Here is a 24,311-nt window from a genome sequence, read left to right on the forward strand (position 1 = left end):
AGAATTTGCTGCATTCTGCACAAAAGCAAGCATTACGTTTGATACCATGCTTACCTCCTCAATAATCAGAAGTTTCATTTTCCTCAAGACTCTTGAAACTTCACAACAAGCTTCTCCAGAGAGCTTATGGTATTCGAATTTATTTTCATGCTCTACTGGTAGCTTTATTAAACAATGTAAAGTAATTCCTTTAATATTGTGAGCCGCTAACCCAGTTGGAGCAGTGACAACACAAGACAAATATGAGTCAGTTGTTTTGTGTAAATACGTTGAAATTACTTTAATTAAGAAACTTTTTCCTGTTTCAGCTTGTCCACTCACATACAATCGGATAGGTTGAAATAATGAGCAAGAGCACTCTTTCTTTTCATGAAGTAATCCATGGTTAATCTGTTCTCTCACTTGCTCATATATTTGTTTCTGCTCAACATTAAGTTGTTCTTCCAAATTTCCTAAATTTTTTACATCTTCTTGAGCTTGATACATTGCTGTTTCCACCTCTTCCATAGCAGTTGCTGCTTCATTTTGAATAATTGGTTCTCCTAATGGATCCTGACTTAACGGAGCAGAAGATTGACTGTCTTGAGAACTGTCTCTAGCAATCTCAGCTGCAATTGTAGCTTCTTGTTCAATTTAATCGTTCAACATTTTAACATAATTAGCAAAAACACTACATTCTATACTATCTTTAGTTCCGTTGAAAGAATCTTCATAGCTGTCAAAATCTCCAAGTAATTCCAATTCTGAACGGCATGACTTGAAAAGTTGCAAAAGACCTAAGTAGTAAAATTCCCTTTTGTCAGGAGTTTCGCAACTCAGTTTACGGTGTTTAATCAAATGTCCTTTTCTTTGTTTTACCAAATACCCTTCAGAACCAGTCACGTCATATATACCATTATTGATGTTTTCTGCAATATTCCGTTCAAAAATATAATTTTGCAACACTTCATAGAGACAAATGTTCTCTAGATGGTGACTTCTGTTTGGATAATATGTATCCAACATGTTTGTTTTCACAATAGCTGTACTTTCTGGCTCCTTTTCAGCTAAATATTAAATTTCTTGTACAGATTTAAGTACTCGGTGTCATGTTGCAGCAAGACCTAGACTCACCCAATTGATTCTTCTAGATTTGGAGTATAGACTTGCAGATGATAAGCGATCCGAGCATTCATATGCTCCAATTTCCCGACGAGATAACATCTTCAAAAATATATAAATTCTTACTTAGACTCTTCTCATGGGAAATCTCTTCCCACATTACCTTCAATTCTGTCTTTTCTGATTTCGTTATGTATGATGTTACATATCGAGCAACAGCAATGGAATTGTCTGCAACATATTGAATATCCATGTTAGCATTCCACATAGACAAAATGACTGGGTTGTAGTTATTTATGTATTTTGACTCTTCATTTCTTCTTAAGTTGTAGGTATTTTTAGGAGACTTTCTTGTGATAGTATGTCGCAAAGATGACATAAAACTGTTCACTCTTCCTTTCGATATTACTGGTCGTGGAAATCCAAAACGGCATTTGGTGTAGAATTTGCCTTTTGATTTGTACTTTCGACGACAGTATATCCCACAACGATGGCTTTGGAATCGTAAGACCTGTTGTCTTAAGTCCTTATCCTGTGTGCTTTTGGGTATATCACATGTAGCGTATTCTTCAATAAAAGACATCACAGTATCATCTGACTCTGTTCCAAATTTGGGAGCATCTTTGATCCATAGTAGCATGTGTATGTGAGGAGCACCTCTTGCTTGATACTCCTTACTCCAAAAGAAGTCCACAACCTCTCCAAGAGGAGGGTTTTTTTTATTGGTGATAAAAGACATCATAGCTTCAAATCTATGATTGAAATACCTGCATACATTTACTGGATCCAAAGAGCACAATTCTCCAGGTGTCTTGTATTCAATATTTATTATATTTGGATTTGCCTCTTGAAGAAATTGAAGTAAATCATCCCAAGGAAATTGAGCACAGCTTAGAGTAAGGAACCATGTAGCAGTTCCTAAGTTCCTTAACATGCATTTAAGTTCTCCATGACGACTGTACCTGTACTCATTAGTACCACGCTGACAAGCCATGAGATTAATCAGCTGAGATTCCAAAACATTATCTTTCTGGTGTACTTTATCCATAAATTCCTTTACCGAAACATTTTGCAGATGTACACCTGTTTTCAATATATGGTTTACTGCATAAGAAAGTCTAGACAAATCACTCTCAAACAAAAGATGAAACAAATACGGAATACACTGTGGAAATCTTGGATCTTCTGCATACAATCCTAATGTCCGGTATTCAGATGCAGGAATCTGCACAGGTCGGTCATCATATCGTCCTCCTTTTCCTGTATGAAACAAACCCACCCCATATACTGTTGGGCACTGCTGGGAGTCCTGTGCACCCACCCCTCCTATGTCTGGGCACTGCTGGGAGTCCTGTGCACCCACCCCTCCTATGTCTGGGCACTGCTGGGAGTCCTGTGCACCCACCCCTCCTATTTCTGGGCACTGCTGGGAGTCCTCTGCACCCACCCCCTATACTGTTGGGCACTGCTGGGAGTCCTCTGCACCCACCCCCTATACTGTTGGGCACTGCTGGGAGTCCTCTGCACCCACCCCCTATACTGTTGGGCACTGCTGGGCACTGCTGGGTACTGCTGCGAGTCCTCAGCACGCACCCCAATACTGTCAGGCACTGCTGGGAGTCTTTTCCACCTACCACTCAGATGTGATGCACTGTACGCATACATTACAGACGTGTATGCGGCACTTATCACTATTGCACTGGTCATATGCGCTAGCGTGTGGTGCACCATACCCCGACATTAATGACGTATGTGCTGCACGTATCACTATTGCAATGGTCATATGCGCTAGCTTGTGGCGCACCGTAACCCGACAATAATGGCGTATGAGCTGCATGTATCACTATTACAATGGTGATATGCGATAGCATGTGGCGCACCGTACCCAGACATTACCGACGTGTGTATAGGCACGTATCACTATTGCAATGGTGATATGCACTTGCGTGTGGCGCAACGTACCCCGACATTAATGGCGTTTGTGCGGCATGTTACACTATTGCAATGGTGACATACGCGAGCGTGTGACGCACCGTAGAGGTATACTTTCGTTGTTGCGGTAGGTTGTACTCCCCATCTGCGCCGTAGTCGGTTTCTATGTACGAGGTCGTAGGCGTACAGGACTGGGATGACACGGACGATGGGGTTCATGTCGTGTATGTTGCGTACCGGGGTGCGGTTCGGGCTGGACTCTGCTTTTATGGCTGTTTTCAGCTCCCATAGCAAAAGGGCCGTACGGAGTGTCGTCAACACGGATCGTACTTCCTGGTCCGGAAAGAGCGGCCTATTTACGTTCGGACGTAGCGTACCGCGTCACCCGGATACAATCTGTATGTACTTTCTAGTTGTACGGTGTTTGGTATGAGTCGTACGGAGTGGAGCTTTGGGTTAGGATCGTACTTGCTCATTCGTACGGGGACGTTGTAGGTGTATGATTCATACGGGAAAAACGCTCTGTACAGCTAATCAGAGCGCTTTTTCCCGAATCGGAATCGACCCCATAGTTGTTCAGGAAAATGTTGTAGATCACTTTTCTTTAAATATTCTGCTTTTTTGCGTTGTTTCTTATTTGCTATTTTGGTAGGCATGGTGATTTTTTTCAGTGGTGATGAAAACAATCTATAATTAAAAATATATTTCACTTTACAAAAATAAATAAATCAAATACACTATTATATAATTTATAAGAAGAGAGGAGATATTATGACAACAAACATAAGAGTATGAAAATAGAAGGACTTACAACAAGAGAAAGAGGACTATGAGACAATAGGAAATATAAATAGAAAAGAGGATATGAGCAAACACTGCAGTATAAGGGAATAAATATAGAATGAAAAGACTGGAAAATATGAAAAGATAATGAGCAGTATAGGGAGAAAGGTGACAGTATGAGGACAGAAGGGACAGTATTAGAAGAAAGACACAGAATATGAGGAGACAGGAGGGAAGTATAAAAAGTAGTTAGAGAAGGGAGTATAGAAAGAACTGGGACTATTAGGAAACAGATGAGACAGTAAGGACAAAGAGGCACTAAGGGACCCATTAGGATTGCGGGCAGCTTTCCCCTACCAGACTGACGGTACCCACCGCCAGCCTGACAGGGGCAATCCACTCGCCAACTCTACCAGAATGACTACCCGCCATATTTGCATGGCTAGAGAATCTACAGCGGTCGCAAAGACCGCCCACCACTTTTCTGCCCTGCTTGCCTTGCAACCAGTGCGGAAAGGGTTTAATATAGTGGCGGTGTCTAATACACACCACCAGACATATCATGATAGACCTCTGCAGATGCTTTTCCGTAGCAGTGATTTTGCCACAGAAAGACATGTAGTCTTTACTGTGGGAGCCCCCTGCAGACCCCCCGAGTGCAGGTATAATTGAGGGTGCACACAAGGGGCACCTGTGGTATCCCCCAGCATTTGCATACACAAAGCAGAAGACACATTTCCAATTTCCTGCATTACTGTTTTGCCAACATTACATCCATAAATAAGACACAATACAACAAGAAAGAGGCCCAGGAGGCTTGCAAACCTGCCCAGCAATGTGAGCAGCAGTCTCTGTATACTGACTGGAAAATTATTGAGAAAGACATATGATGAGAAAGAGAGGAATACGATGTCAGAGGATAGACTATAAAAAGAAGGGAAACTATTAGGAGACAGAAAGAGACAATAAGGACACAGGGAGACTAAAAACACTGGAGGGAGTATGACAAGAAGTGGCACTGTGAAGAAAGACAAATTAAAATAAGGAAATAAAAGAAAATATCAGAACCGAGTGAATACTATAAGCAGAGAGAGGTAGAGTGTGAGAGACAGCAGACATTATGGAAAAAGGTGCAAGTGTAATTCTTTAATTTACACACACGCTCAGTGTGATTCTAGACAGAAACATTTAAACCATACATTTCACCAAAACACATTTACCACACTAAAACATTTTAGCAAGTAAACACATTCCATGTATATGACCAGTACATTTCAGTAGACAATACTGACTCATTTTGCAAATACATTTCCAATTGGCACCAATATATTTTTGGTCCACATTACATCCAAAAATAAGCCACAATACAACAAGAAAGAGGCCCAAGAGGTTTGTAAATCTGCCCAAGAATATATGCAGCAGTCTATAGATACTGACTGGAAAAATATTAAGAGAGACATATGATGAGAAAGAGAGGAATAAGATGTCAGAAGAGACACTAAAAAAAGAAGGGGCACTATTAGGAAACAGAAGGAGATAATAAGGACAGAGGGGGACTAAAAGAACAGGAGGGAGTATGAGAAAAAGTGGCACTGTCAACAAAGACTAATTAAAAGAAGGAAAGAAGGGAAATATCAGAAGAGAGGAGACACTATAAGCAGAGAGAGGTAGACTGTGAGAGAGACAGCAGACATTATGGAAAAAGGTGCAAGTGTAATTCTTTAATTTACACAGACACTCAGTGTGATTCTAGACAAAAAAAAATCAAACCATACATTTCACCAAAACACATTTACCACACTAAAACATTTTATTAACTAAACACATTCCATGTATATGACCACTACATTTCAGTAGACGATCCTGACTCATTTTGCATATACATTTCTAATTTGCACCCTAATTTTTTGGTCCACATTACATCCAAAAATGAAACACAATAGAACAAGAAAGAGACCCAAGAGGCTTGTAAATCTGCCCAAGAATATACACAGTAACGGCAAGTGAGCAACCCAATATACCCTTGAGGGTTTGGGCAAAGGATATGGTAGGGTAGGAATACCTTCAAGGGGTTTTGTTATTATACAATTCACATAGAATTTCAACAATATTTGAGGTCCTTATATGTATAAGACCAATAGTGCAAAGCAACAATCTCAAATTTTTATGCAATTTATATAGGTCACGTACGTCAGCGTGGCCGCATGCACCCAAAATGAAGCAAGAATCTTGCTTCATTTTGGGGCCACGCTGACGATTTATTCAGCTCTTTATGCAGATCTCTTGTCTTCCATAAAGAATTAAAGTAAAGGGGAAGACTCTGTGCGACATCAATTTGCGCAGAAGATTAACAATTCTTAACCGCCCGCATTAAACTGCGAGAGTTATTTGAGCTGAACCAACCAAAATACATTCAAGTAGAAGATTGCATATGCCACTTACTATACAGAAGGGTTTTTCCAGATATGATTTATATGTCCTGAGGATGGTCTCTTCAACTCAAGACTAGAGACCGAAACGTCGACATATACGCTTTGTCTGTTTAAATAATTGATCAACTGTGAAGAAGCGGACAAGCGCTTACAATTGTTATAGAGAGTTTTTGTTTGATTGTCATTCTTGAATCATTTTCTCCTATAACATTGTTATATTTCTGTACCCTTTTTAAAAAAACAATTTATTTTTGGAGTATTAAATACGAACTTTTTCATACACACCTTCTCCCTCTCTTCTCTTTTGGATCACTTGCAGTGACCTATATAAATTGCATCAAAATTTGAGATTGTTGCTTTGCACTATTGGTCTTATACATATAAGGACCTCAAATATTGTTGAAATTCTATGTGAATTGTATAATAACAAAACCCCTTGAAGGTATTCCTACCCTACCAAGAATATATACAGAACTCTATATATACTGACTAGAAAATTATTAAGAGAAACATATGATGAGAAAGAGAGGAATAAATTGTCAGAGGTGAGACTAAAAAAAGAAGGGACACTATTAGGAAACAGAAGGAGACAATAAGGACAGAGGGGGACTAAAAGAACAGGAGGGAGTATGAGAAAAAGTGGCACTGTGAAGAAAGACAAATTAAAATAAGGAAATAAAGTAAAATATCAGAATAGAGAGAACACTATAATCAGAGAGAGATAGATGGTGAGAGAAACAGCAGAAATTATAGAAAAAGGAGCAAGTGTAAATATTTATTTTACACAGACACTCAGTGTGATTTTAGACAAAGAAATGTAAACCATACATTTCACCAAAACACATTTACCACACTAAAACATTTTAGCAACTAACCACATTATAATCTTTTTTGGGCCACATTACATGTGACACAATAGAGCAAGAAAGAGGCCCAAGGGGCTTGTAAATCTGCCCAACAGTGTATGCAGCAGTCTATCTATACTGACTACAACATTGTAGATTTAGAACACAAGCCTAATTCTACAGAAGCAACACTATTAACTATTCTACAACTAAAAAAGTGCCTGCATACATTCTACATTTTTAGTACTGCGCTTTATTGCACAAAGGTGACTAACTAAACACATTAACTTACCAAATGATTTTATCACAATACTTATCCAAATGCAAAAAAACTCAGAATATGGTTCTACAAACTTTACAGGAATAAACACATTTCTCTTACTAAAAATAAAATACAACACACTCCCTTACAAGTAATCAACTCAACTTACAAACTGATTGGAAGATTAACAAGAATGCCACTTACACAACAGATAGCCTCACACAAAATCTCTCTGCTTCAGCGTGTGCAGCAGAACCAAACAAATGGCACATTTTCCCTCTCAATTTACACATTTATACACATTAATAACAAATCAAATTCCTACACACAATAATTCAAAACCAGACACATTTCCATTGGTTCAACATTTCAAACCTGTTCAACTGACATAACTTTCCATCCTCCCCCCAGCAGAAAATGCAAAAGTTAACTGTCAACAGAGGTCAAAAGTTCAGCACTCTATAAAACACTGCTACTCAACAAGTTTAGACTATGCATAAGTACTTACATATAAGTACAAATAAATACAAAAGGTATAATTAGAACCAACCAACACATACACACATAAACTTGATAGATATTTGAAAAATATATTTTTGTATTGAGTTTTTCATGCTGAGGTATGCTTATGGGACGTCTTACAGACTTTTTACTGTACGTTGTACGGTGCGTTTATGGTACGCGCACTGTAAATCTTTCGTAAAAAAAAAAAATAGCGTCTATTACTAATTTTTTATAATCACCGGGGATCCCATCGCTGGGGCTAAAATATAACGTTGGGGGCCGTGGGGGAGCCCCAAAGCCCCCACGGGCCCAGCCGGCTCCCCGCGTCCTTAGGGAGCCGGCATTGCTTTTTGTCACAGAGAGCAGCTAACATGCTGCTCTCTCTGACGAAAAGCAGTTTGCTATGGTAGGGTGGGGCCACGAGGCTCCCGCCCTACCATAACAAACAGCAGTGTCCCTGGGGGTAGGCACCCCGGGACACTGCAGGAGCCAGCCCTGGGGAGGTGGCGGTCCCCAGGGCTACCACAAGGTTTCAGGAGGGGGGCCGCGCAACCCCCCTCCCAACATAGAAAAGCCCCGGGGGTGGTGGTCCCCGGGGCTGTGGGGTCCGTAACGGACCCCCAATATTCAATATTAAAGCCCCGGGGAGGTGGCGGTCCCAGGGGCGTGTGGGGAGGATTCAGCCCCCCCACAAAAGTTTAGAAAAAAAAACGAAGCCCCGGGGGTTGGCGGCGCCCGGGGGAAGCGGGACGGCCATGAGCCCCCGCATACTTATAAAGAAAGCCCCGGGGGTAGCAGTCCCCTTAATATCAAAGCCCCGGGGGTGGCGGTCCCTGCGGCTGCGGGGGGCAAACAGCCCCCCCCACAAACATATTTCTTAAACCCCGGGGGATGGGGTCCCCGGGGATTATAAAAAATTAGTAATAGGGGATATTATTTTTTTTACGGTAAATTTACCATGCGCATACCATGCACGCACCGTACCACGTACGGTGCAAAGTCTGTAAGTCTTCCCGTAAGCGCACAAAAACAAAAAAAAAAGGAATACAAATGGATAATAGGGATCATTGTTAAACCCCCTAACTAACCCAAGAGAATCAGGAAGTCTTATAGCAAACAGCAAACATTTCCTGTCAATCTACACATTCAATCCACACACATATACAAATAAATAACAAATCAATTTTTTTTTTCTTTTTCAAAAACCTTTATTGGCATCAGTTATAATCTTACACAGCCTGTAGCCTACAACCCGGAGGCCTGCAGCACTCTAGACACATAGCAGAGATATTCTCAATCTCAAAATCCACAGCCGTAGTGCCGACATCCCTGGGGTCTGGCGGCGAGTATCACTTCTGTGCGCAGGTAATGAGTAAGAAATAATATTTGTCTCCACGATAGGGACTCCGCTTGAATCTGTCTCCAAATATTTAGACAAAATCTTACGCCCTTATATTACTCTAACACCCTCTTATATTAGGGATACTGGAGACATTATCACCAAAGTAGAGAATCTTCCTTTCAATAAACATAGAGACATATTAGTTACCTTAGATATAGAATCACTGTACAGCAACATTCCGCAGAACGAAGCTATTGCTGCAACAATGTGGTTTATTGATAAGCATAATATCTCTTGCTCTAAACCTTTTGTCAATGAATGTCTGTCTCTCACCCTGAAAGAAAATTTCTTTGAGTTCGGAGACAGCATGTATTTACAGACAAAGGGTGTTAGTATGGGGGCTTCTATGGCACCCTCAATAGCGAACATTTATATGTCGCTTTTCGAATCCAGATTCATTTATAATGAAATTGCCCCTTCTATGAGTCTGTTTCCCATTGGTACCGTTACATTGATGACATCTTTTTTGTATGGACCGATGGGGAACAGACTCTTGAAGATTTCCTGACATGGCTGAATCTCACAGATAGCAATTTACATTTTACCGCCCACACTAATAAACTAAAAGTAGAATTTCTTGATATTTACATTAAATGCAATGATGACGGGCACCTTGAAGTTGACCTATACACAAAACCAACCGCTAGGAACACCCTGTTACATTTTAAAAATTATCATCCCAGGTGCCAAAAGGATAGCATCCCTTTTTCCCAATTTCACAGAGTGAGGCGCAATTGCACGAATTTGAAAGATTACGACATCCAGTCTGTTGCAATGAAGAAGAAGTTTTTGGATCGAGGCTACCCACACCGGCTGGTGAGGGAAGCCTATAAAAGGGCACGGTTTTTTGACCGTGACTCTTTACTAAACACTCAGAGACAGAAACAAGAACAGAAACTAGTTTGTATCACTAGGCATTCGACTTTAGATGCAACCATAAGACAAGTAATTATTTCAAATTGGCATTTACTGAATGTAAACCAAGAGGAAGGTATAAACAAACTGGCTAAACCGATGTTCGCCCATCGGCGAAATAGAAATTTGAAAGACCTAACCGTTCGAACGCGCTTCACAAATTCCACAAAGACTTCCTTTATACAGAAAACCATTGATGGGAGAGATGGTGTCAGAGGTACATCCCGTTGTGGCTCCTGCCAATCTTGTGACTCTATCATCACTGGGGAAACCATAACACATAATAATGTAACCATCAAAGCTAAAGAATTATGTACGTGTAACACCCGTAATGTAGTTTATTTAATTATCTGCCCCTGCAATCTGGGCTATGTGGGTGAGACCTCCCGAGCCATAAAAACACGCCTTACTGAACATAGATCAGCAATCAAAACAAAAAAACATATGGCACCTTTGGTTAGCCATTATGTGGAACACAAACATCTTCCAACAGAGACAAAATGGTGTGTGTTAGAGAAAATACACACACCTGATGATAAAGGAGGAGACAGAATACGCAAGAAAAAAGAAGTCTATTGGATTTTTACCCTTGGAACTTTCACTCAAGGGTTAAACCTTGAGCTCCCATGGGTAAACGCAATCACATAAGGTGGTTTCGGACATGTTTGCTGAAATTAATGATACTTTATGTCCTCCTATAGATTCATAACATTAGAGCTCTTCTTTATAATTGTAAAATAATTTCTTCAAATCCTACCTCTTTATATATCATTTGGGCCATCATATCTATTTCACACCGTTTTGACTACTCTCTTACACATATAATCTGCACCACTTTATTGGTGCATTATAGCTCTTTAAGAAAGGGAGGTACTTTCGTCTTTTGACCTATGGGATTCCGCTATATATACACCAATTGGCCATCACTGTACAATTCTTGCCTGATGTGACGGACTCACTCGCCGCCATTATCCATGCTGTATCCCGACTCTGCCACAGGATTGTGCCGCTTTTAGGAACAACTTATGTTAATAATAGCGTTTTACTTAATAAAAGTCCTGGTAGGCTCGCTTCGCATCATGGGGCTTATAGTATTCTTAGGTAATCGGAATATTGTTATGTTTAAACAGCTGATGCGGTTCGATTGTATTCCTTATTCTAAGCACGCTAGTCCTTCTTTGAACTCATTTGTGTAGACCGCTACATTTGAGAAGTTTGCGCTTTATTTCAGACACGATATATTCTTTCATCTACAGTGTTTGTTACCCGAGTTTGTCAGTTTCATCTTGACACATCGCCGTCGCAACCTTTACTACACGCCTCACAAACGAAAATTAAGAAACCACAACACGAGCCAGCCTTACCCTATATATTTAGGTATGTGCGTGTTTTATTTAATAATCACTCTTGCGATATCAACTAGAAGGGTCGAGCAAATCAGTAGATAAAATAGAAAATAACTGCTCCCTTTTTATTACTCACAGAGGAGAATTTAAAATACTGAGCTGTGTAGCGACACCTATGAGTGAGAGATTTGGGTATCAGCACTGCGAACACGTTTTTATCTTTCAAAGTAAGTTTTCGTCTTCTTAAGGATTTTGGCCTCTACAAGGGCGAAACCGGCCAGGGTTTATTTGACATCTTCTTTCATGACATCATATCTTTACAGAGTTTACTCTAAAAGTGATCGTTATCAAGATGAGTTCCTGAAAAACGACAATCATGTGCAATCTTAAATAATCATCTGTAACTAAAACATAATGCAGGTAACATTTTCATATCAAAGACTTGTTAGGTAAATAGCCATAGAAGTGAATCCTGTCTTGATTATAAATAGGCTATATTACATCACCAATCATGATTATTTCATTTACAGATTATAAAGTATTGAAAACATAAAGCATTGTACAATACACCCACTTTTTTCTATCATCAAATATTGGAGAGATTAATGAAAATTGATTACGGTACGTAACGATCAGAGTAGTCGCTTTTGCTGTTTTTTCTGTTTCTTCATCTTCTTTTAAATAAGTTTTTGCTTATTATGTATGTATGTTAGGATAACAGAGATAATAATGTATGGCTTATATAATGACATAGTTTCAGAACCCCAACAGTAATTCTTCATTTATTAAAATAGGTTGGCCATCTCCTCAAGAGACGCGCCTTAGACTAGAGTATAACGAGGGGAAAAATAAAACGTTACCTGACCCACTTTAAAACATTTTTTAAATTAAATATGAATGCAGCGTTTAAATCATTCTCTTTTCTCCTTTTTTCTCCTACTTTTCTTGGGGTTCATGAAATTATATGGTGACTAAAATGTGTGTTTTGGTAAATCAATTGTGATAGTGATGTACAAAAATAAACTACCTATGTGATGGAATTAATATCATCCACTATGTTGAATGCTCCATACAAATGTTTCCTTTTTAATTCTTTGAATACCCTATAAAAGCTTTTTGTAAATTGTCTCAACTAATTATGTATGTGTCCTTTGGGTATGGTATAATCTGTTAGTGTTGTAAGAAATGTCTGGCAAATTGTATAAACTAACCAAATTGTAAATAGCTTTATTTTTTCAAACACAAGTAAAAGTATATATTCTCTTATTATAGAAATATGCTGATAAAGTCCTGATGAAGGCACATTGTTTGTGCTTAAACGCGTCGACAGGCAGACATCAACTCCAGCATCTAGTTTTGGGAATCATCATGACTCCTTTTTAACTTTTTTTTTATATATTAGAGACTATAACCATTGATTATTGTATTCTTTTTTATGTCTCTTTTATATCTTGATTGAACATGTTTATCAATTTTTATCATTGTTATTAAATTTTATATGTGATCATAATTATTGGTTTTATTATTTTTCTTTTGCTTGTGTTTGCTCAGTGTTATACGTAATTGTTTGCCAGTTATCTACATTGTTTTTGCCTGGATACTATATTTTGCTATCTGTTGCTTTGCCCTGATCCAGGAATCGGATTTCAGTCAGGGGGTCCCTGTTTATCGCCTTAGGAAATAATATTGAACATAGAGTGGCAACTTCTGATCTATCCCTTGCATGTGTAAAACCGGATGTTATCACCTAGTGCCAGTCCTGTTCCAAATCCTAACACTTAGTGGCAGCCTGTCTTCTGTAAATTACAACCCTGCCAATATGAACTAACTCTAAACTCCCCCCCCCCATCAAGTGCACATCTAGTTCCCCTTCTAGTCCTTCCTTGTGAGTGTGCGGTCGCTGCCGTTGGGTTCCACCACCTACATGAGCTAATGTAGTCTACCTCCCAAGGCGCTATAGTGGATATAAGACAAACGTGTCTAGTGTCTCCTATCGGCCCTTGAGGGAGTGCCTCAGGAAGCATGCAGTGTATTATTATGTGTTTGCCCTGTAGCCCTCCCTGTCTCAGCATCTCAGGTACACTCCTATCGGGGCTCACTGTCTGTGTCAACGTGCTGTGCGACAGCGTTTAGCCACTTTCTGTCAATTCTGGGAAGGCTGGGTGTGTGTCTTCCCCGCCCGCTCTCTCCGCTGCCTCGCTCTCCGCATCTCTAGCTCGAGGATATGTTTGGTATAGACCCCAGAAGTTCTTTGGGCGACTTGTGTGTGGGATCAGCTCACTGTAGTGTTCTGATTGTGTGCAGCAGTAGAGCATATCATGCGCCCAAATTTTGGCTGTCGGAAGTGGTCCTGTCATCCAACAGAGGGCTATCACTCGCCAGGCTATTAGCATACCCATATCAGCCAATCATCTAATCGCAACTGACAGTCCTTTGGAGTAACCCAATAAAGCAAGTGTTGGGTCCGGGTTCAACTCGACTTCCAGTAACCTGCTCATTTCCTTGAATATACTTTCCCAGAATCTCTGAATGCCCGGACACCACCATGCCAAATGCATGAAGTCTGCTGTTGGCACGTGGCAACGTTCGCATTCCGCGGACTGCCTGAGGCCATACCGGTGTAGCCTTTCCAGTGTGTAATACACTCGTTGGAGATATTTAAAATGAATCAGCCTATGTCTGCCCTTCAAGGATATCTTTTTAGTATTTGAGCAGCAATAACGCCACATACCATCGTCTATAGGCACTTGGAGGTCACTCTGCCACGCTGCTCTAGCTTTGGCGTGTTGTAGCTCGCTGTGCAACATAGCCATCTTGTACAGAGTTGTAATCAGTTTACGAGGGGCGTCCGTTTTGATCACGTATGTTAGCTCTGTAATCTCCGGTGGTTCCTCCATGTCTGGGCCTAGTAGATCCAGCAGCGCGCTGCGGACTCTGTGATATTGGAAACGCAGTATTAACGGTGTTTCGCTCTGTACCAGTGCCCCCTGATCGAGCGTCTTCACCTTTCCTTCCGCGAATAAGTCCCCAGTGTTAGCAACGCCCATTCTGCGCAGTGCTTGGGAAACCCCGTTTTCTGCGATTTGTGTCAACCATATCGTCCACTCTATGGCATTTTAGGAGAATATAAGAGGACACGGTTCTGCACTTGCAGTAGAGAGTGCCATGCATGGTTCGTGGCAATGATGGAGTCTAAGACGCCAATTCTACGGTCCACCGGACGGAATACCGTTGCCGGGAGCTGTAATGAATCTGCGAATAGACTTTCCATGCGTATATGGGGAATCTGCCTGTCGCCGTGTATCCATGTGTGTAAAGGGGCAGCCTGAGCGACCCTATAGTACAGTTCCAGGTCTGGAGCCCCCATTTCACCCATCTCATACGGTAGCGTTAAGAGGTTCCATTTTACTCTGGGTTGTTTGCCTCCCCATGCCAGCCTAATCATAAGTTGTGTTAGAGATTTGAAGAAAGCTTTGAATAGTACCACCGGAATAGCGCTAAATAATAATAAAAATCTGGGCAGAACAGTCATTTTCATAATGGCTATGCGGCCCACCAGGGACAGCGGCAGCCTGCACCACGCCTCTACGTCGTCTTCCAGTCTACTGTAAGCCGCCCCATAGTTATCTCTGATCAAAACTTCAGGATCTGTGTGTATCTTGAAGCCCAGATATCGTACCGACTCCGTAGACCATTGTAGTGGGTATTCCAAGTCAAATTGAATTGTCGCGGGGGTCATGGGGAAGGCCACTGCCTTCGTCCAGTTAATTCTCAAGCCCGAGAGAGCTCCAAATCGAACCACCTCTCTGAGCACCGATGTCAGATTAACCTCCGGATCGCGGACGTATAGTAACGTGTCATCCGCATATGTCGATATTATGATCTTATACGTTGGGAAGTTGACGCCTTCATTGCTATGGTATTCATGCAGAACGCATGCCAGCGGCTCCGCCACAAGCGCATAAAGCAGCGGCGAGAGGGGGCAGCCTTGTCTAGTACCCCTGCTGATCGGAAATGCGTCTGTCACTAGGTCACCCAATCGAAGTCTAGCTGTCGGTTGGTAATATAAAGCTCCAATCATTTGTAGGAATGGCTCACCCAACCCCATTCTCTGCAACACTCGTACCATGAAGGGCCAAATAACAAATCACATTTATTCCCACATTAAATCAAAATGAAACACACTTTTCTATTGCTTGAACTTTTGAACCTTTTCCAACTGTCAAAACTTTCAACCCTTCCCCCAACCACATTCTGCAGTTACCATAGAAACACTTCAGGGAACACCTAACTGAGCACACAGGTAAAAAGTTCATCATACATTGTTGCAAATCAAAACAGCAAGTGTGCTTGACTTCTTAATATACCAGCTTATATTAAGTAATGTTCTTTTCTATCACTTTTTCTTAACCAATAAATGACAGGCTTTTAAAAAACAGAAAATTGCACCCTACTTTTCTACCTAGTAACATTTCAAACAACAATCACTTCTTTGCTTTTTTTCAAAACTCCACTTATCCACCATTTTAGATTAAAAAAATCTTGAAACTACCCTTTCATTTACAGAGATCATCTGAGGGCATCAAGACCTCTCTTCAACATGCTTACAGTGTGGATTGTGGGACACAGCTATATTTTCTGTAGTGAAAGGTACGCACAACAGAAAGAAATTCACAAAAATCTAGGTTTACAAAATGTAGACATTAAATGGTTTGGAAAGAGAGGGTTAAAGTGGCATCAATTGACACCATTGGTGAAATCCTTTATGCATCTCCAACACCCTCACCTCATAATTGTGCACTGTGGTGGCAATGACCTAGGCACTTTGACTGGGGTAGGTCTGGAAATGTTTATGAAGGGCACCTTTCCAGAACTGATGTCACTTTTCCCCAAAACTACCTTTGTTGTCTATTCTAATATATGTCAAAGGCAAAAATGGAACTGGTCCAATCAATTTAGTCCACAGATTGAGAAAGCTAGGAAACATGTGAATAAATCTGTTTCTGCATTTTTCCGAGACTATAGAATGGGGTCCATTTACCATAACAATCTGCGCTTCAATATGCATGACATCTATAGGAGAGATGGTGTACATTTTACAAATGAGGGGACCAGAGTCTGCCTCTTGAACTTTAGACTCTGCATCGGTACTTACCTATAGGTATCAAAATCTTCCACTAAACACAAGGGCTCTTTTTAGAGCCACCCAACATATAAACACATACACTTCATAAATATCTAAAAATATTGTACTTTTTCTATGTTAGGTACGCTTATGGAACGTCTTACAGACTTTGCACCGTACGTCGTACGTGCAAGCATGGTACGCGTACCGTAAATCTATTGTAAAAAAAAAAATAGCGTTAATTACTAATTTTTTATAATCCCAGGGGACCCCATCCCCCGGGGCTAAAATATAACGTTGGGGACCATGAGGGGAGCCCCAAAGCCCCGACCATCCCAGCCGGCTCCCCGCATCCTTCGGGAGCCGGCATTGCTTTTCATCAGAGAGAGCAGCTAACATGCTGCTCTCTCTGACGAAAAGCAGTTTGTTATGGTAGGGTGGGAGCCACGAGACTCCCGCCCTAATATAACAAACAGCAGTGGCCCGGAGGTAGGCACCCCGGCACCCCGGTAGGAGCCGGCCCTGGGGAGGTGGCAGTCCCCAGGGCCACACAAGGCTCAAGGGGGGCGGGCAGCCCCCCTCCCAACATAGAAAATCCCCAGATGTTGGTGGTCCTCGGGGCTGGGGGGGGCTTGAGCCCCCCCACACAGTTTATTTTAGTTTATATTTTAAAACAAAGCCATGGGGGTGGTGGTCCCCAGGGCTGCAGGGGGGGCTCTATGCCCCCCGCAAAACCAATTACTTTGCCCCGGGGGTTGGCGGGCCCCGGGGCAGTGTGTGGGGGATTGGGGCCCCCCACACTTTTTTTTATCATTTTGACCCGGGATTTGGTCCCCCTGAGTATGAGAAAAAGTGGCACTGTCAACAAAGACTAATTAAAAGAAGGAAAGAAGGGAAATATCAGAAGTGAGGAGACACTATAAGCAGAGAGAGGTAGACTGTGAGAGAGACAGCAGACATTATGGAAAAAGGTGCAAGTGTAATTCTTTAATTTACACAGACACTCAGTGTGATTCTAGACAAAAAAAATCAAACCATACATTTCACCAAAACACATTTACCACACTAAAACATTTTATTAACTAAACACATTCCATGTATATGACCACTACATTTCAATAGACAATTCTGACTCATTTTGCAAATACATTTCCAATTTGCACCATCATTTTTTGGTCTACATTGCATCCAAAAATGAAACACAATAGAACAAGAAAGAGACCCAAGAGGCTTGTAAATCTGCCCAAGAATATATACAGCACTCTATATATACTGACTAGAAAATTATTAGGAGAAACATATGATGAGAAAGAGGAATAAGATGTCAGAGGTGAGACTAAAAAAAGAAGGGGCACTATTAGGAAACAGAAGGAGACAATAAGGACAGAGGGGGACTAAAAGAACAGGAGGGAGTATGAGAAAAAGTGGCACTGTGAAGAAAGACAAATTAAAACAAGGAAATAAAGTAAAATAAAGTAAAATATCAGAATAGAGAGACCACTATAAGCAGAGAGAGATAGACGGTGAGAGAAACAGCAGAAATTATAGAAAAAGGAGCAAGTGTAAATCTTTAATTTACACAGACACTCAGTGTGATTTTAGACAAAGAAATGTAAACCATACATTTCTCCAAACCACATTTACTACACTAAAACATTTTAGCAACTAACCACATTATTATCTTTTTTGGGCCACATTACATGTGACACAATAGAACAAGAAAGAGGCCCAAGTGGCTTGTAAATCTGCCCAACAGTGTATGCAGCAGTCTATCTATACTGACTACAAAATTGTAGATTTAGAACACAAGCCTAATTCTAGAGAATCAACACTATCAAATATTCTACAACTAAAAAAGTGACTGCATACATTCTACATTTTTTAGTACTGCACTTTATTGCACAAAGGTGACTAACTAAACACATTAACTTACCAAATGATTTTATCACAATACTTATCCAAATGCAAACACACTCAGAATATGGTTCTACATAAGCAAGGGCGTAAAATCCGTTCCGCTTGCGGATTTTGCGGATTTTAGGCAAATTCGCAATCCGCGAACTCTCGCGAATTTGCAGAAAATTCGCAAATCCGTGCGAAGCGGATTTTTTGCTTGGTCGCACTTGCCAAATAGAATACTATACAATTTTGCGGCACGCAGCGTTCACTTACCGTCATTCAGCGTTTGAAGAGTTGTTTTTCTCCATGTTTGCGTGTGCTGCGCCATTTTGGATCTTGCTGCGGGATCCCGCGGGAGTTTGTCGACCGCTATTATGTCATTGCGGCTTGCCACCTTGCACAGCGAGAGTTTGGCAACGCGAGTACGTCATAAAGGCCCGTGATCACGCATCGCGGGTGTAAACACTTGCGAACACGTAGATGCGGCGGGCAGCGACAATCTCGCAATTGCGAAATTGCAAAATTTGCAATTTCGCACAAGAAATCCACCAGCAGTCAGCATAAACCTTCTGAAAATGATTTTTTATCAGAATAACTCCTCAGGTTGACATTTGCCTGCACTTTTTTTTGCAAGGAGTCCATTTTGGGGGGGTGGGAGGAAGGAAGTGCCCCACAGTCTCCAACTTCCTGTTCCTGTCCAGCAGGCTCCTCCCAGTGCTTTGTTCATGTCCTGGTCACTTTGATTTGGATCTTGACCTGGAAGGATTACTTGCAACTACAATTTTGGAACTTTTTCAGAACATTAAATAAAATATATTGTGCAGAAAAAGATTTTTGCAAAACTGAAAGCACTCAGCAGGTGCAAAAGTTCAATCTTATCATTAGTAACCATTCAGTGTAGTGCTTCCTGAGGGGCCCCTCCAGAGTTCAGTTGCCTACTTGCAACTATTCTATGACCCTGTTCTGACCCTCACAGCAGACAGGCTCAGAGAATAGCTACAAGTATGCCACAAAGGTCCTGTTAAAAAAAATTACTCTGCAACAGAAAGCAATTACAGATAAGGAAGCAGGTGCCAGACTGGAAGTTCAAATTCAGTGACGCATTAATCAGCCCCAAATTAATTCATGTCAGTTGAGGCAGGGCAGGTGTGTTTTCCACCCATAATCTACAGTGATGAACCAGAGGGTGGCATGGGTGAGCCAGAGGGCGGCATGGGTGAGCCAGAGGGTGGCAGTGGTGAAACAGAGGGTGGCAGTGGTGAAACAGAGGGTGCTGTGATGAACCAGACGTAGAAACAACATGGTCGCGACCGTTGCTACCCGACAAGTAAGTTCGCGTTTGCGAACTGGTAAAAAACCCTTGCGAAATGGCAGAAACACTTGCGAACACAAAAAAAAAGAATCCGCAAAATTTGCGAGAGTTCGCGGATTTTGCGGATTGCGAATCCGTAAATACGCAATTTCGCGGGTTGCCAATTCGCAAAATCAGCCCATGCTTAGTTCTACAAACTTTACAGGAATAAACACATTACTCTTACTAAAAATAAAATACAACACACTCCCTTACAAGTAATCAACTCACCTTACAAACTGATTGGAAGATTAACAAGAATGCCACTCACACAGCAGATAGCCTCACACTGAATCTCTCTGCTTCAGCGCGTGCAGCAGAACCAAACAAATGGCACATTTTCCCTCTTAATTTACACATATATACACATTAATAACAAATCAAATTCCTACACACAATAATTCAAAACCAGACACATTTCCTTTGGTTCAACATTTCAAACCTGTTCAACTGACATAACTTTCCATCCTCCCCCCAGCAGATAATGCAAAAGTTAACTGTCAACAGAGGTCAAAAGTTCAGCACTCTATAAAATACTGCTACTCAACAAGTTTAGACTATTCATAAGTACCTACATATAAGTACCAATAAATACAAAACGTATAATTAGAACCAACCAACACATAAACACATAAACTTGATAGAAATATCAAAGCCCCGGGGGGTGGCGGTCCCCGCAGCTGCAGGGGGCAAACAGCCCCCCCTGCAAACATATTCCTTAAACCCCGGGGGATGGGGTCCCAGGGGATTATAACAATTTAGTAATAGAGGCTATTATTTTTTTTACGGTAAATTTACCCTGAGCGTACCATGCATGCACCGTACGACGTACGGTGCAAAGTCTGTAAGTCTTCCCGTAAGCAAACAAAACCAAAAAAAAGGAATACAAATGGATAATAGGGATCATTGTTAAAACCCCTAACTAACCCAAGAGAATCAGGAAGTCTTATAGCAAACAGCGAACATTTCCTGTCAATCTACACATTCAATCCACACACATATACAAATAAATAACAAATCAAATTTTTTTTTCTCTTTTTCAAAAACCTTTATTGGCATCAGTTATAATCTTACACAGCCTGTAGCCTACAACCCGGAGGCCGGCAGCACTCTAGACAAATAGCAGAGATATTCTCAATCTCAAAATCCACAGCCGTAGTGCCGACATCCCTGGGGTCTGGCGGCGAGTATCACTTTTGTGCGCAGGTAATGAGTAAGAAATAATATTGAACATAGAGTGGCAACTTCTGAACTATCCCTTGCATGTGTAAAACCGGATGTTATCTCCTAGTGCCAGTCCCGCTCCTAATCCTAACACTTAGTGGCCGCCTGTCTTCTGTAAATTACAACCCCGCCAATATGAACTAACTCTAAACCCCCCCCCCCATCAAGTGCACATCTAGTTCCCCTCCTAGATCTTCCTTGTGAGTGTGCGGTCGCTGCCGTTCGGTTCCACCACCTACATGAGCTAATGTAGTCTACCTCCCAAGGCGCTATAGTGGATATAAGACAAACGTGTCTAGTGTCTCCTATCGGCCCTTGAGGGAGTGCCTCAGGAAGCATGCAGTGTATTATTATGTGTTTGCCCTGTAGCCCTCCCTGTCTCAGCATCTCAGGTACACTACTATCGGGGCTCACTGTCTGTGTCAACGTGCTGTGCGACAGCGTTTAGCCACTTTCTGTCAACTCTGGGAAGGCTGGGTGTGTGTCTTCCCCGCCCGCTCTCTCCGCTGCCTCGTTCTCCGCGTCTTTAGCTCGAAGATATGTTTGGTATAGACCCCAAAAGTTCTTCGGGCGACTCGTGGGTGGGAGCAGCTCACTGTAGTTTTCTGATTGTGTGCAGCAGTAGAGCATATTATGCGCCCATATTTTGGCTGTCGGAAGCGGTCCTCTCATCCAACAGATGGCTATCACTCGCCCGGCTATTAGCATACCCATATCAGCCAGTCGTCTAATCGCAACTGACAGTCCTTTGGAGTAACCCAATAAAGCAAGTGTTGGGTCCGGGGTCAACTCGACTTCCAGTAACCTGCTAATTTCCTTGAATATACTTTCCCAGAATCTCTGAATGCCCGGACACCGCAATGCCAAATGCATGAAGTCTGCTGTTGGCGCGTGGCAACGTTCGCATTCCGCGGACTGCCTGAGGCCATACCGGTGTAGCCTTTCCAGTGTGTAATACACTCGTTGGAGATATTTAAAATGAATCAGCCTATGTCTGCCGTTCAAGGATATCTTTTTAGTATTTGAGCAGCAATAACGCCACATACCATCGTCTATAGGCACTTGGAGGTCACTCTGCCACGCTGCTCTAGCTTTCGGGTGTTGTAGCTCGCTGTGCAACATAGCCATCTTGTACAGAGTTGTAATCTGTTTACGAGGGGCGTCCATTTTGATCACGTATGTTAGCTCTGTAATCTCCGGTAGTTCCTCCATGTCTGGGCCTAGTAGGTCCAGCAGCGCGCTGCGGACTCTGTGATATTGGAAACGCAGTATTAACGGTGTTTCGCTCTGTACCGGTGCCCCCTGATCGAGCGTCTTCACCTTTACTTCCGCGAATAAGTCCCCAGTGTTAGCAATGCCCATTCTGCGCAGAACTTGGGAAAACCCCTTTTTCTGCGATTGGTGTCAACCATATCGTCCACTCTATGGGCATTTAAGGAGAATATAAGAGGACACGGTTCTGCACTCGCAGTAGAGAGTGCCATGCATGGTTCGTGGCAGTGATGGAGTCTAAGACGCCAATTCTACGGTCCACCGGACGGAATACCGTTGCCGGGAGCGGTAATGAATCTGCGAATAGACTTTCCTTGCGTATATGGGGAATCTGCCTGTCGCCGTGTATCCATGTGTGTAAATGGGCAGCCTGAGCGACCCTATAGTACAGTTCCAGGTCTGGAGCCCTTATTCCGCCCATCTCGTACGGTAGCGTTAAGAGGTTCCATTTTACTCAGGGTGTTTGCCTCCCCATCCCAGCCTAATCATAAGTTGTGTTAGAGATTTGAAGAAAGCTTTGGATAGTACCACCGGAATAGCGCTAAATAAGAATAAAAATCTGGGCAGAACAGTCATTTTCATAATGGCTATGCGGCCCATCAGGGACAGCTGCAGCCTGCACCACGCCTCTATGTCGTCTTCCAGTCTACTGTAAGCCGCCCCATAGTTATCTCTGATGAAAACTTCAGGATCTGTGTGTACCTTGAAGCCCAGATATCGTACCGACTCCGTAGACCATTGTAGTGGGTATTCCATGTCAAATTGAATTGTCGAGGGGGTCAGGGGGAAGGCCACCGACTTCGTCCAGTTAATTCTCAAGCCCGAGAGAGCTCCAAATTGAACCACCTCTCTGAGCACCGATGTCAGATTAACCTCCGGATCGCGGACGTATAGTAACGTGTCATCCGCATATGTCGATATTATGATCTTATACGTTGGGAAGTTGACGCCTTCATTGCTATGGTACTCATGCAGAGCGCATGCCAGCAGCTCTGCCACAAGCGCATAAAGCAGTGGCGAGAGGGGGCAGCCTTGTCTAGTACCCCTGCTGATCGGAAATGGGTCTGTCACTAGGTCACCCAATCGAAGTCTAGCTGTCGGTTGGTAATATAAAGCTCCAATCATTTGTAGGAATGGCTCACCCAACCCCATTCTCCGCAACACTCGTACCATGAAGGGCCAAATAACAAATCACATTTATTCCCACATTAAATCAAAATGAAACACACTTTTCTATTGCTTGAACTTTTTAACCTTTTCCAACTGTCAAAACTTTCAACCCTTCCCCCAACCACATTCTGCCAGTTACCATAGAAACACTTCAGGGAACACCTAACTGAACACATAGGTGAAAAGTTAATCATACATTGTTGCAAATCAAAACAGCAAGTGTGCTTGACTTCTTAATATACCAGCTTATATTAAGTAATGTTCTTTTCTATCACTTTTTCTTAACCAATAAATGACAGGCTTTTAAAAAACAGAAAATTGCACCCTACTTTTCTACCTAGTAACATTTCAAACAACAATCACTTCTTTGCTTTTTTTCAAAACTCCACTTATCCACCATTTTAGATTAAAAAAATCTTGAAACTACCCTTTCATTTACAGAGACCATCTGAGGGCATCAAGACCTCTCTTCAACATGCTTACAGTGTGGATTGTGGACACAGCTATATTTTCTGGAGTGAAAGATACGCACACCAGAAAGAAATTCACAAAGATATAGGTTTACAAAATGTAGATATTAAATGGATTGGAAAGAGAGGGTTAAAGTGGCATCAATTGACCCCATTGATGAAATCCTTTATGCATCTCAAACACCCTCACCTCATAAGTGTGCACTGTGGTGGCAATGACCTAGGCACGTTGACTGGGGTAGGTCTGGAAATGTTTATGAAGGGCACCTTTCCAGAAC

This window comes from Lissotriton helveticus, chromosome 2_1 (genome assembly GCF_964261635.1).
Source record: "Lissotriton helveticus chromosome 2_1, aLisHel1.1, whole genome shotgun sequence".
Classification (NCBI taxonomy): domain Eukaryota; kingdom Metazoa; phylum Chordata; class Amphibia; order Caudata; family Salamandridae; genus Lissotriton; species Lissotriton helveticus.